A 15,703-nucleotide genomic window follows, 5' to 3' on the forward strand; every position below is an offset into this window, starting at 1 on the left:
TCTCTCTTTCTCTATTTTTCCATTAGGTTTAATGATCTTTCTCTATTTTTCTCTCTCCTCTCTCTCTCATTTCTTTCTCTCTCTCCTCTCCCTCTCTCATTTCCTCCCCATCCCTCTCCCTCTCCCTCTCCCTCTCTTTCTCTCCCTCTCTTTCTCTCCCTCTCTCATTTCCTCCCCCTCCCCCTCCCCCTCCCTCCCCCTCTCTTTCTCTTTCTCTTTCTGTAATGTGTCCCCTAGTATCATCCAGGACACGTCTTAGCAATCCATCGGAAAGGATGTCTAGAAAGCTCCGTCCGGCACTCCCATGGAATGTTACGGGTTTTGCAATCTAGTTCTTCCCGCGTCTGCCACGTAGCAGAAGTATCCTGGCCGTTCCCACTTAGGATCGACCGGAATTAGGGTTTTCCTAACGGGTCATTAGCTAACAGCAACTAGCGTGAGACCCGAGCGAACTACTTTACGCAGAAACGCCAGGTACGAAGCGGATTCACGCTGCACTTGGTTCAAGGAGAATGGGAAACGAGAGGGATGCAAAGCTCAACCTCTCTGCCATAAGGCATAGTCCCATTCCGTTCCCCTAAAACAGCATAAATCGGGTAAGACGTAACTCTAGGTCATCGTTCTCGTTATTCTTTTTGATGATGATGATCATTCCGCTGTTCTTCGAGATTTTTGAGAAAAGTTCCCGGCTAACCGGGACCACCCAACCGTAGGACGGACCCATGGCCCATCCTCCGCACTTTCCTCGGTTTGTTTTAGTTATGTAATTATCTAACACATTAATTTGACATATAACAATCAGCTTCTTTAATTAATCTTGTTAAGCACTGGTTCCTTCACGTAATCTTATCACGTGACATAGAAAAACAACATCAAGCAAGTTCTTTTAACATCTCATCATTTTATCTTTGAAATACAAGGAGTTTCGCCGTAGGCTTGTCCATAATTTGCAAGAAGGCTAACCAGTAATCTCCAAGGATCACTATTCCAAGCTTCTGCCCGTCAACTAGTATGCGGGCCTCGAGATCCAATCCCGAGTCACGTTAGCCTCTTGTGCAGGACCCGGAAGGCGAGGGATTTACGGCCAGAGCCCCCCCTGGCACCCAAGCGTCCTCCTGCTCTAAGTAGAACTCAACGGAGAGACCTCTTGTGGCGGGTTTGGTCCACGTTCCCGGTGCGGTCAAACAACCCCCTTGGTTAGGGTCAGGTAGGCAGTCGGGGGTAACTGAAGCTGCCTCTCCCTTCAGGCCTTTAACCTGAAGTATAGGTACTTATTTAATTTGTAATTCATAATTCAAACAGAGCCCTAAAATCTCTAGCAAGCACAAACATTTCCATTAATCAACCCAGTTGTATGGCAAACTGCTAAGGAAGTGTTCTTTCCTTTTTGAGTGTATCAGCACTCGTTCCCAAGGTGTCTTGTAACTTGGCAAGATCTCTTACATTCCGGTGTAGGGCATACCCAACTTGGTTAACCCTAAGGTACCTTAGATATGCTAGTTTCTGGTTTACAACTTTCCTTGTTTAGAAGGATACCCAAAAATACGTCTTTTTGCAAGATAACTTGCGTAAGGATCTACCGTCCTTGATGAGGGTTTTTCCCTTTCCTCCTTGTGAATCAATCACAAAATGATTTCATACATGTTGCGCAAGTCCTGCGATGGAATAATCTGTTTAGATTCTTTAAGCTCACGTATGTCAGGCCTAGGGTTTCTTCATTTAAGAATCTTAGGGACAAACCCTAGTTTCTTATCTTTATGAATTTATTGTCCCTACGGTAAGGAAAGTAGTCAAGTGTTTAGGGTATGAATGTTTCTATGTTTAGATTGGTTCAGTTATCTTTTGGAAGGTAATATTAATTGTCTTGTCACGGTTTTTACTATCCTTGTGACAATTTACTTTCCCAATCAATATAGTTTAATTTGGCATATAGCATAATGCCAAGGTGATACAAAGAGCGACAATACTTCTTGGGACAAAAAGGCCTAGCTGAGAAATTGGTGTATACACACTTTATTAGTCCCAAGTCCTCAAATAGCAGGGAAAAAGTGTTAATAGAGTGTCATCCAGCAGTCCCCTTTTATATTTTCTTTCCAAATGAATTCGTATATCTAATTTTTATACTTGTTAATTCCTAACATTTAACTTCTCCCTCGTTTAAAGTTGAACTCATGCCAAAAAACAACAATTTCCTTGCTAAGATGTGCAACTAGCAAAGATAACTCCCTAGTAATTTGAGCATTGAAGAGACCTTTCTTGAATTTAGCTATTTACCATGAATCGTTGCGAAATGGAATAAGACTAATGGTGCAAGATATAATTTCAAGACTTTAGGAATATATTACTGCTTGTAATTTTATAATGCTTGATGCAATTTGAAGAAAGCTAAGTTGTATACATTGTCATTCATAAGCTAACTCCTTCATTTAAAAATAACTCGAACAAATATATCCTATCTTTAACAATTTTTCTTTGCATGATCGACTTAAAACCGAATTAACACCAAGAAGAAAAAACCTGGCTTTGAGGTGAGATATCCACATGGATACCGGGAGATGACCCTCCCGCAGCTACACCTTGGACTTTCTTCGGCGGCATCGTAATTCGAATGTGAGATAGCCTTTTCCTTTTTCTTCTTGGAATTCCACCGTCTTCTCCTTCCTTTTCTTTTACCTTTTTCCCACTCTTCCTCCTTCACTCCCTCTTTTCACTCCCTCTACTTCCCTCCCTATCTTTTATCTCACGGGTATTTCTTCCTTACGGGATACATACGAGCCATGATGATGAATTGGATTTTTAGGACATGGGAGTGTGTGGACACCGGCTTGTTTGATAAAACTAAGAACACAAAGCTCAACTAAGAGAGCCTTGCACAAAAAGATCTAAAAAGTGAGTGAAGGAATTAATGCAAGAGAATGGAAGTCCGCAAGGTAGCCTAAGGACAAAGTAGGCCTATGGGTGTGACTTGAATAGTCTAAAGAGCTAAGAGGGGGAAAAAAGAACAAGGGCTTAGGGGGGAATTAAAACCCGGGAGGGGGGGGAAAACAAGGTGTGAAAAGGGGGCTTAGGAAGCCCCCTTGGAAGCTTCCAATCCTTCTGGAAGCCTCATAAAGGCACGTGGGAGTTGGAGCTTGGTTTGTGGAAATGGGCTCCTACAAAAGCTCTTGGGAATGGGGGCTTTTACGAATGGAGTTTCGAAAATTGAGGCCTTACGAGGTGTTTTGCGGAAAGGGATCTTACAAATGGAGCTTGCGAGAATGGAGGCTTTATGAGCTTCTTTTAAAACCTCGGGGTGGCCACAAGGAAACAGGGCTTGAGGAAGATGGGAGTTTTCCCTCCCCCATGCGCAGTAAATCTTCCACCAAAATGGGTTCCCTTAACAACTTGGGGTGGCTAGTGGGAAAGGACTTATGTGAATGGGGCTTATAGAAGCCCCCTTAGAAGCTTCTTAAAAGAAGATTCTAAGAAGCTTCGTAAGGTAAATGATTGGGGAGGAGCTTAAAGGGATGGCTGATGACATGGCAGGGAGAAATGACCGTGGTGCAGGTGCATCGGCAAGCTGGCGGAGAATTTGGCACCCTCCTCGACAGGTGGCGGCCCTTCACGGTAGCTGGTCCTCCTTCAAGCTCTCACGGCAGCGTTTGTATCTTCCTCTCGATCTATGGCAGCCTCTCTCCTACGCAGCAACAACAGACCGTCTTCTTTCACGGCCCAGCCTCCCTCCTCTACAGCAGTCCCCCCCTCATTTAAATAGTAGAAGGGAGGGGGATCTTTCCTCTCAGCATGTCAACACGCATGGTCCCCCTCCCTCCTAAGGCTCCACCAAGGAGCTTATAGCTCCTTCTATTCCCCTCCCCCCTCCAGCTCGTCAGTCGGCTGGAGGGATAAGGGGGAATTTTTTTATAAAAAAATCCATAAGTCCCATTTATTTTCATAACGCGGAATATTACATTCTCTCCCCCTTGGAGGAATCGAGATGTCCTCATCTCGAGATAAACTGGGGATATTGATGGTTGAGAGTGCCTTCATCTACCCAGGTGGCATCCTCTTCGGAATAATCTTTCCACTGGACGAGGCATTCTCTTAAGGTTCTAGATCTTAACTGCCTTTCCCTAACATCTAAGATCCTTTCTAGCCTTAGTTCAAGGACTCCTTGACTAGGCATTACAATTTGTTGGTCATCAAGTACATGATTAGGATTGGGTACATATTTTTTCAATAGGCTGATATGGAATACATTGTGAACCTTTAGGTTCTCAGGGAGTTGCAATCTATAAGCATTGGGTCCTAGGCATTTGAGGATTTTATACGGCCCACAATACCTTGGACTTAGCTTCTTGCATTCTCCTAGGGATAGAGAACTCTTTTTAGGGCGTACTCGAATGAAGACCATGTCTCCTTCTTTGAAGACTCTATCTTGACGTTTCAAATCTGCATATGCCTTTTTCCTATCCTTGGCCGCTTGTATGTCTTGTCTTATTGACCTTATTTGATCATCCATGTCCTCCAACATTTGTCTTGAAGCTTCAACTCTTAGGGTTGGATCAGAAAAGTTTAGGGGACTTCGACAATCATGACCATACAATGCCTAGAAAGGGGTCATTTGAATGCTCTGCTGGTAAGAAGCATTGTAGGCAAATTCAACTAATGGTAAGTATTGAATCCACCTCTTCGGCTCTCGACAGCAGTATGCCCTAAGCATATCCTCAAGGATTTGATTTACTCGCTCTGTTTGGCCATCCGTTTGGGGATGGTAGGCAGTGCTAAAACAGAGTTGAGTCCCAATAGCTTCAAAGATAGCTCTCCAGAAGTGTGGTGTGAAGAGAGAATCTCGATCGCTAATGATTCTTCTAGGTAACCCATGTAGCTTGAATATCTCCTTGATAAACAATCTTGCAATGTCGGAGGCTTTATAGTTTGTTTTTACTGGGATCAGGTGTGCAACCTTGGTAAGCATGTCAACCACAACCAAAATGGAATTGTATCTGCCTTGGACTTGGGGTAATCCCACAACAAAATCCATACTGATGAATTCCCATTTCATTTGGGGAATGTCAAGCGGTTGCAGTTTCCCTGGCATCATGACATGTTCGGCCTTGATATGTTGGCAAGACAAACATTCAGTGGCATACTTCAGAACGTCACCTTTAAGCCTCTCCCAATGGTAGCTCTTCCTAACTGCATTAAGGGTTTTTGCATAGCCAGGATGTCCTGCGAAAGGAGAATCATGAGCTTCCCATAATATCTTCTGCTTAAGTGACTGGTTTGCTGGTATACACAGCCTTGTTCTGTAGTAGACAAGTCCATTATCAATGGAAAATTCCTGATACTTAGCTTGCAACTTCTGATTCTGCTCCTTGGTAGATATTTCCTTTATCATTGTTTGGTAGGCCAAATCATGGCATGCTTCTTCTCTAGCTAGTTCAAGTATAGGGTTGTTTGGCATAGACACCTTTGTAGCTAGAGATCTGGCCGTTGATGGATTTTGCAAGATTAGGGAATTTAGGAATGCCTTGCGACTGAGTGCATCGGCAACTACATTCTCTTTCCCTGGTCGGTACTTGATTTCAAAATCATATTCCTCCAATACTTCAATCCACCGACGTTGCCTCATGTTGAGCTTGTTCTGGGTAAAAATCCATTTGAGACTCTTATGATCGGTTACTAGAGTAAACTTATTACCCAATAGGTAGTGTCTCCAAAGCTTTAGAGCATGGATGACAGCTAGTAATTCCAGATCATGCGTGGCATAATTCTTTTCATGACTCTTCAATTTCCTTGAAGAGTATGCTACTGGATGACCTTCCTGCATAAGTACACACCCCAAGGCAAGAATGCTAGCATCAGTTACTACCTCGAACTCCTTATTGAAGTCAGGAAGTTTTAGAATAGGTGCTGATACCAAACTTTGCTTCAATTTGTCAAAGCTATTTTGTTCGGAAGTTGACCATGTAATAGAAGTCTGCTTCTTTAGTAAGTTTGTAAGAGGTGTTGCAATCAAAGCATAGTTTTTGATAAAGACCCTATACCATCCTGTCAAGCCAAGAAAGCTACGTATTTCTTTGACGGATACTGGTATTGGCCATTCAAGCGCATCTCTGACTTTGGCTGGGTCTACTGATATTCCTTCTGATGATACTATGAATCCCAGATATTCAATCTGACGCTTGAAGAATGCACACTTCTTCATTTTTGCATACAGCTTATGGGCCCTCATTGTCTCAAGGACAATCCGAAGTTGAGGTTCATGATCTTCTTCTTGTTTGGAATAGACTAAAGTGTCATCGAAGAAGACAAGCACGAAATCATAAAGATATGGTCTAAAAATATCTTGCATTAATCTATTGAAGGTGGCAGGTGCATTTGTAAGCCCGAATGACATAACCAAGAACTCAAAGTACCCATATCTTGTATTGAAGGCCGTTTTTGGAATATCTTCTTCCTTGATCCTTATCTAATAGTAACCTGACCTGAGATCAATCTTGGAGAAGATCTTTGCACCTTGAAGACGATCAAGAAGCTCATCTATTCTAGGAATAGGATACTTATTCTTGATTGTTGATTGATTCAACCCTCGGTAATCAATACATAGTCGAAGTGTCCCATCTTTCTTTTTCTGGAATAGTACTGGAGCTCCCCATGGTGAGTTGCTAGGCTGGATGTAACCCTGATCCAACAGTTGCTTGAGCTGTTCCTTCAACTCAATTGCTTCAGGTATGGACATTCTATAAGGTCTCTTTGCAATTGGTGCAGCTCCAGGCACTAGCCTAATTTCATGATCTACTTCTCTTGGAGGCAGAAGTTCAATGAATTCCTCAGGGAATACGTCAGCGTATTCCTTTAGCCAAGAAGGTCCTTCATGAGACTCTTGCTTTTGATCTAACTTGTTGAGTTTGATCAGGTAAACGGGTAATCCTTTTCTGACTCCTTTTATGATCCGAGGTACTTTGGCTAATTGGATTCTTGGCACTCCTACATCACCTTGAGTTGTGACAAATTCCCTTTCAGAGTTTCGAAAGGAAACTTGACCCTTTCCACAGTGGATGTGGGTGTCATTAGGCTTAAGCCAATCCATCCCGAGTAGACACTCATGGATACCTAAATTCATGACTCTGAATTTGACTGAGGTTTTCTTTCCTCCTAGAAAGAATTCCACCTTAGCAGTTTGCTTGGTACAAGTTACCTCACGACCGTTTGCCAATTCCACAAGCAGGGTAGGTGCTTCTACTGTGGCTATTCCTAATCTTTTTGCACATGCTGGTGAGATAAAGGAATGTGTACTGCCACAATCAATCAAGGTTTTGAAACCTTTACCTTGATAGTCCGATGGTGTTTGAATCACCGAGAACTGGCGATTCGGCCCTTTCTTGTGTAAAGCGGCATGGACTCTCGCTCTTTCGAATTCTGCTTCCATAGTCGGATCTTCCTCTTCTTCTTCTTCGCATCTTTGCCTATTGGCAATGCAGGCAGTTCTTCCTCTTCCACGGGTGGCGGCTCCTTGACCGCGGCCTGCACCTTGAAAAGGCGTTTGACGATGTCCCCCGCTGAGCTTGGGACATTGCCTCTTGAAGTGACCGGGTTCATTGCAGTGGAAACATCGGAGGTTTCGGCCATTACTTTGAGTAGGAACAAAGTTTTTGACGTTATTTGTCCTTGCTTTCTTCCTTTGTCCCTGATTGTGACCTTGAACTTTCTTCACTTGAGGTCTGAATGCTCCTCTGTTCGGGTCATTATAGGACCAAGTTTTATTACCCCTTGGTCTAGCTTGCACCTCCTGAATTATAGGTTCCGCTTGAATGAGTGCATCCTGAAGATCTGATGGATGCATAGATTCGAGACGGGTATTTACGGGTGGATTTAAGCCCGCGCATTTGGACACTTGCTGCGTCATGTCCATCTGTGGCGCATACTTTAAAAGTGAGACGAATTTAGAGTAGTATGCGTCCAGAGTGAGTCCTAGCTGTTTTAGCTCGTAGAACTCATTCATTTTCTATGTACGATATGCAGGTGGCAAATATCTCCCCTGCATGACTTTCTTTAACTTCTCCCAGGTAATGGACCCCTCTGAAGTCCCTTGATCCCTGCACCATTGTTTCCACCAAAGTCTGGCTTCGCCGGTGAGTTTAAACTTGGCGAGCATGGCCTGATTGGTAGGTGCAGTACCAGTTGCTTCAAAGTAATCCTCCATAGATTCAATCCAAATTTCAGCATCAGAGTGGACGAATCTACCTCTCCCGTCAAACTCGGGTGGCTTTATCTGCTTGAGGAGGAACTTCTTCTCCTGGGTCACAGCAGTACTTGATGTAGGGGGCGAATTTGGAACCTGTATCTGGGGTTGTGCCTGGATAAAAGTTTTCTTAACGTTATTATATGATAATTGATGTTAGCTTATCTTTAGTTCAGCTATCTCGTAAATAATGAAGCTAATTAACTTTTTAACAACTCTGATGCACAGCCAGATATTGATAAAAGAAATCCTTATTTATATTTACATGGGCGTAACCTTATACAACGTCTCGTGTGATGATAATCCAATCATTACATTCAGTTTGGGGAGAATAACGTTGTATTGCATTTGTCTACAGGAACTGTGTAATAGTAGGGTTTTGGGTCATGGATCTTTAGGAATCGATAATTCATTGGGAGTTTAGGATACCCTTTTCATTGGAATCCATACTGGTCATGGCGGCCCAACACTTTAATCCAGTCGACAGGGATTACACTAGTTATTTCCTCATATACATATGAGTTCATTTCAACCCTCCGACCTTGAATATGTAAAGTCGAATTTACGTGAGCTTCCACAAAAATGAACAGCTTCACGACTTTCAAGTCTTCCAACCACTTGATCCTCTTTAGGTTGGTCTGTAGATAAGCAAACCGGTGGGCAGCTATGTAGTAGATTCCTGAAGACCCTGTCCTTCTTCGTAAGGTGATGGATTATAAATCTGCTCCAGGATGTTCATCATCCCAATTCTTTGTCTATAAAGCGGAGAATGCATTGCAGTCATAAACATGACCCGAAACACCAAAAACTTGTTCCATGCTTCATAGTTCTGCAAGACAGCATTGAAGATGAGGAAATGTTTGGACAACAATAATTTATTTTATTTTATTGAGATCTCATAAAAACAATTCCGTTTTTGGTCGGCACTGATACCAACTGTAACATGTCCCCTAGTATCATCCAGGACACGTCTTAGCAATCCATCGGAAAGGATGTCTAGAAAGCTCCGTCCGGCACTCCCATGGAATGTTACGGGTTTTGCGATCTAGTTCTTCCCGCGTCTGCCACGTAGCGGAAGTATCCTGGCCGTTCCCACTTAGGATCGACCGGAATTAGGGTTTTCCTAACGAGTCATTAGCTAACAGCAACTAGCGTCAGACCCGAGCGAACTAGTTTACGCAGAAACGCCAGGTCCAAAGCGGATTCACGCTGCACTTGGTTCAAGGAGAATGGGAAACGAGAGGGATGCAAAGCTCAACCTCTCTGCCATAAGGCATAGTCCCATTCCGTTCCCCTAAAACAGCGTAAATCGGGTAAGACGTAACTCTAGGTCATCGTTCTCGTTATTCTTTTTGATGATGATGATCATTCCGCTGTTCTTCGAGATTTTTGAGAAAAGTTCCCGGCTAACCGGGACCACCCAACCGTAGGACGGACCCATGGCCCATCCTCCGCACTTTCCTCGGTTTGTTTTAGTTATGTAATTATCTAACACATTAATTTGACATATAACAATCAGCTTCTTTAATTAATCTTGTTAAGCACTGGTTCCTTCACGTAATCTTATCACGTGACATAGAAAATTAACATCAAGCAAGTTCTTTTAACATCTCATCATTTTATCTTTGAAATACAAGGAGTTCCGCCGTAGGCTTGTCCATAATCTGCTCGAAGGCTAACCAGTAATCTCCATGGATCACTATTCCAAGCTTCTGCCCGTCAACTAGTATGCGGGCCTCGAGATCCAATCCCGAGTCACGTTAGCCTCTTGTGCAGAACCCGAAACGCGAGGGATTTACGGCCAAAGCCCCCCTGGCACCCAAGCGTCCTCCTGCTCCAAGTAGAACTCAACGGAGAGACCTCTCGCGGCGGGTTCGGTCCACGTTCCCGGCGCGGCCAAACAACCCCCTTGGTTAGGGTCAGGCAGGCAGTCGAGGGTAACTGAAGCTGCCTCTCCCTTCAGGCCTTTAACCTGAAGTATAGGTACTTATTTAATTTGTAATTCATAATTCAAACAGAGCCCTAAAATCTCTAGCAAGCACAAACATTTCCATTAATCAACCCGGTTGTATGGCAAACTGCTAAGGAAGTGTTCTTTCCTTTTTGAGTGTATCAGCACTCGTTCCCAAGGTGTCTTGTAACTTGGCAAGATCTCTTACATTCCGGTGTAGGGCATACCCAACTTGGTTAACCCTAAGGTACCTTAGATATGCTAGTTTCTGGTTTACAACTTTCCTTATTTAGAAGGATACCCAAAAATACGTCTTTTTGCAAGATAACTTGCGTAAGGATCTACCGTCCTTGATGAGGGTTTTTCCCTTTCCTCCTTGTGAATCAATCACAAAATGATTTTATACAGGTTGCGCAAGTCCTAGATGGAATAATCTGTTTAGATTCTTTAAGCTGACGTATGTCAGGCCTAGGGTTTCTTCATTTAAGAATCTTAGGGACAAACCCTAGTTTCTTATCTTTATGAATTTATTGTCCCTACGGTAAGGAAAGTAGTCAAGTGTTTAGGGTATGAATGTTTCTATGTTTAGATTGGTTCAATTATCTTTTGGAAGGTAATATTAATTGTCTTGTCACGGTTTTTACTATCCTTGTGACAATTTACTTTCCCAATCAATATAGTTTAATTTGGCATATAGCATAATGCCAAGGTGATACAAAGAGCGACAATACTTCTTGGGACAAAAAGGCCTAGCTGAGAAATTGGTGTATACACACTTTATTAGTCCCAAGTCCTCAAATAGCAAGGAAAAAGTGTTAATAGAGTGTCATCCAGTAGTCCCCTTTTACATTTTCTTTCCAAATGAATTCGTATATCTAATTTTTATACCTGTTAATTCCTAACATTTAACTTCCGCCTCCTTTAAAGTTGAACTCATGCCAAAAAACAACAATTTCCTTGCTAAGATGTGCAACTAGCAAAGATAACTCCTTAGTAATTTGAGCATTGAAGAGACCTTTCTTGAATTTAGCTATTTACCATGAATCGTTGCGAAATGGAATAAGACTAATGGTGCAAGATATAATTTCAACACTTTAGGAATATATTACTGCTTGTAATTTTATAATGCTTGATGCAATTTGAAGAAAGCTAAGTTGTATACATTGTCATTCATAAGCTAACTCCTTCGTTTAAAAATAACTCGAACAAATATATCCTATCCTTAACAATTTTTCTTTGCATGATCGACTTAAAACCGAATTAACACCAAGAAGAAAAAACCTGGCTTTGAGGTGAGATATCCACATGGATACCGGGAGATGACCCTCCCGCAGCTACACCTTGGACTTTCTTCGGCGGCATCATAATTCGAATGTGAGATAGCCTTTTCCTTTTTCTTCTTCGAATTCCACCGTCTTCTCCTTCCTTTTCTTTTACCTTTTTCCCACTCTTCCTCCTTCACTCCCTCTTTTCACTCCCTCTACTTCCCTCCCTATCTTTTATCTCACGGGTATTTCTTCCTTACGGGATACCATACGAGCCATGATGATGAATTGGATTTTTAGGACATGGGAGTGTGTGGACACCGGCTTGTTTGATAAAACTAAGAACACAAAGCTCAACTAAGAGAGCCTTGCACAAAAAGATCTAAAAAGTGAGTGAAGGAATTAATGCAAGAGAATGGAAGTCCGCAAGGTAGCCTAAGGACAAAGTAGGCCTATGGGTGTGACTTGAATAGTCTAAAGAGCTAAGAGGGGGGAAAAAGAACAAGGACTTAGGGGGGAATTAAAACCCGGGAGGGGGGAAAACAAGGTGTGAAAAGGGGGCTTAGGAAGCCCCCTTGGAAGCTTCCAATCCTTCTGGAAGCCTCACAAAGGCACGTGGGATTTGGAGCTTGGTTTGTGGAAATGGGCTCCTACAAAAGCTCTTGGGAATGGGGGCTTTTACGAATGGAGTTTCGGAAATTGAGGCCTTAAGAGGTGTTTTGCGGAAAGGGATCTTACAAATGGAGCTTGCGAGAATGGAGGCTTTATGAGCTTCTTTTAAAACCTCGGGGTGGCCACAAGGAAACAGGGCTTGAGGAAGATGGGAGTTTTCCCTCCCCCATGCGCAGGAAATCTTCCACCAAAATGGGTTCCCTTAACAACTTGGGGTGGCTAGTGGGAAAGGACTTATGTGAATGGGGCTTATAGAAGCCCCCTTAGAAGCTTCTTAAAAGAAGATTCTAAGAAGCTTCGTAAGGTAAATGATTGGGGAGGAGCTTAAAGGGATGACTGATGACATGGCAGGGAGAAATCCCTCTCCCTCTCCCTCTCCTCTCTTTCTCTTTCTCTCCCTCTCTCATTTCCTCCCCCCTCCCCCTCCCCCTCCCTCTCCCCCTCTTTCTCTTTCTTTTTCTCTTTCTCTCCCCCTCTCTTTCTCTTTCTCTCCCTCCCTCTTCCTCTCTTTCTCTCTCATTTCCTCTCCTAAACAAGCAAAGGAAGGAGAGAATTAAACCCTAAACAAGCAAAAGAAGGAGAGAATGGGCTCACCGATGAGATATGGCGAGGGTTTGGCGGCTCCTCTTTGTGATGAAGGCTCCTCCTATCCTTCGCGAATGGCAGCGTCGGCGGGCGGAAAGCCTTCTTCTTCTCCCTCTCTCACCCTATGCAAGACGATCACTCTCACTCTCGCTCTCCCTCTCGAAACGTTTGACGAAAATGCGCGAAATGAACCACGCTCGGGTTTCGGCTTGTTTTTTTTCCCTGTGGAGCGTCGCTCTTTGCATCGCAAATGCGACGCAAATAGCGACGCCGCTATTCCTACATCGCTACCCGCCGTCGCTATATATTACAATCCTTGTAGTGAGTCGGGAAGATCTAGATTGCCAACCCTGTGATGTTCCATGGGAGTGTCGGGCGGTGCTTTCTGGACTCTCTTCCCGATGGGCTACTAAGACGTGTCGTATAAGTGGTAAGGGGGACACGTTACATTCTCTTTGTTATTAGTTCATGCTCACTATCCAACTCAATATGAAGATAATAGAGAGGTCTTTTACAAGAGCTACAAAGATCATTGGATGACTAATCCATAACTAAGAATGTGATTAGAAGATTGGTTTGAAAAACTATGCAAATTAGAAATGAGAAGAAAACAAAGAAGAAACCAGTATGGATGGGAAAGAAAGAAGACAACGAGAATGGAGGGAAGTAATCAAACATCGAAAAAAATTCAAATTGAATATTAGTTTTGGCTATAATGAGGATGAGTAAGATTTTCATTATGACAATCTTTGTCACCTTAATGGTGGCCTAGATTTCTAGGTTTGATGTGACCACCAGAATATTACAACAATGACTTATTAACAAATTTTTATATATTTACTTACCAAAATATAAAAGGTTTTGAAAATCTAAACAATAATTTTATTTTCTAAAATATGTTCTCTCTCTAGGATCACTTATAGGGCATTTTTGAGACGTCAAAACTCCCCTAATGAATCTTTGTAACATTAATGTCAAAGAGGGAAGGAGACCCAAGCTAGGCATTTGGATAAGATAACATCTAAAGGAAAGAAACTTGCAAGGCATGGAACTATGTATACCAAGTTCCTCTTGTATCCAACTAAATATGAGAGCACCCTTTCTTTTAACCTTGGATCCAACCATATCTTGAAAGAATCATTTTCCAATGAACTTATACTACATTAAAGAACAATGGCCTTGGAAAGATGCAATAAACCATGTGGGGGTGCTTAGCAATCTTCCCATGAAGAATATGAAAATACCAGTAGTAGCAAAGTCAATATAATGAGACCACGCAATATTGCTGCCATTAACACGGCCACACTAGCTTAATGGATCCTTTTCTAAGTGGATAGCAAAGAGCATTTCTTGGTCCCATTAATCTTATGTATGCATTTATGCAATAAATGCATTGAAAATAACTTTAGAGTTAACTTGAATATTTTTAACTTGATTTGTGTAAGATTCAATATCCATCCTTGTCTCATCAAATCTCAATGCCTTCAAAGGCATAGCATCAAGAAAATCCTCCTATATCCTCATTCCTTGCATTCATGCATGAGTAAGACATGGCAAGGGAGGCAGAGTTCTGGACCAAACTTGCCCAATGAACAACAGAGTCTTTTTCTCTATGCTAGCTCTAGTATCACCCTCCTCAAATACCATCCAAAATATTTTAATGAAAACTTATTTGGATTCCAATTTCAAAGGGATTCCATCTGAGCTTCACTATCCTTTCGTTCGCATCCAAAAAATAAATAATTTGTTGTGTGTGTGTGTGTGTGTGTGTGTGTTTTCAATGCAAATCGAAAAGTGCAAAGTGAAAATAAAGATATAAGTTAAGCATAGACATAATGTATCAAAAATATTTTGTATGAATGACATTCTTGTAAATTGCATGCCATTATTTCAAGAACCATTACTTTAAGTGCACAACTAATGTGATTGAATTTTTAATATGTCATATTACTTCAAGATCCACTTACTCTTCGACAGATTGTAAAATATCCCAAACTTGATAGGAAGACCCATAGGCACTAATCTCCTATTCACTTTTATTGGAAGTGGTCCAATCAACATAAGATGTATGCACATATTGAAATAGACCAATCCAAATCCAAAAAAGATGGGTAGGGTACCCAAGTTTTGGTGGGAGCCTAAATTCCAAACCCTACATAAAAGGTAAAAACTAAATAGAGGTGCCCATTCTTGTGTGTAAAAATTTGAGAGCTCTTTCCTTCTTGCTTTCATCCTAATATCTTGTTGCATCACATTGAAAGCAAGGGAGAGTGAGAGTGTGAGAGTGAAAATGCAAGTGAAGGACTTGGGGAGCGAAGCTTCCCTTGTGTCATGTTATTCTTTTCTTCCCCTTCTTTTTCCATAACATGGAGAGTGTGGGGTAGAGTTTGAAGTGGAGGTTTCCATATTCTTTGTTCTTTATATTCCTATTTGTTGGTGTGTTTGAGGTGTGGATTGGTTTCAAGGGAGTAGTGGAGTGAATCAGAGTGATGCTTAGATCATGAGGTCACCATCAAGCCTTCAAGGGTATTTAGACTAGAACATATGAGGGCAAAAAGGTGAGTGTACTATAAACTTTTGGCTATTATAATTGGGATAGAAAGGAAAAATAAGTTGGTTTCGAGAATGGAATATGAGTAGATTGAATGAGAGGCGATTGAATTTAAGAGCATTGCAGCTCCTAAAATATTATGATTTTCATCCAATCCCCACATGCCATGTGTGTGGCTTGATAATTTTAGCTTCCTTGCCATGGTGTAGATGAAATCCATTACTTTAAGATGCTTGCATTCCCATCATGTGATGGAATAGGAGGCTTATACACCCAAGACTAGGATTGAGAGGTGAAAATTTTTGGTTAGGAAATTACATTGGTGGGAAACCCAAAGTTGGAGTAGATTAGCTTAAGTAAGAGTTAACCACGCAATACAAAATTTTAAAAAAAAACCTATGACTCATCATGGATCTACTATAGAAGGGATTTTATTTCACTTTGATCGTGTT

The sequence above is a fragment of the Lygodium microphyllum genome, chromosome 2 (assembly GCF_053477565.2).
Source record: "Lygodium microphyllum isolate KBCC chromosome 2, Lygodium_microphyllum_v1.1.10, whole genome shotgun sequence".
Lineage (NCBI taxonomy): Eukaryota > Viridiplantae > Streptophyta > Polypodiopsida > Schizaeales > Lygodiaceae > Lygodium > Lygodium microphyllum.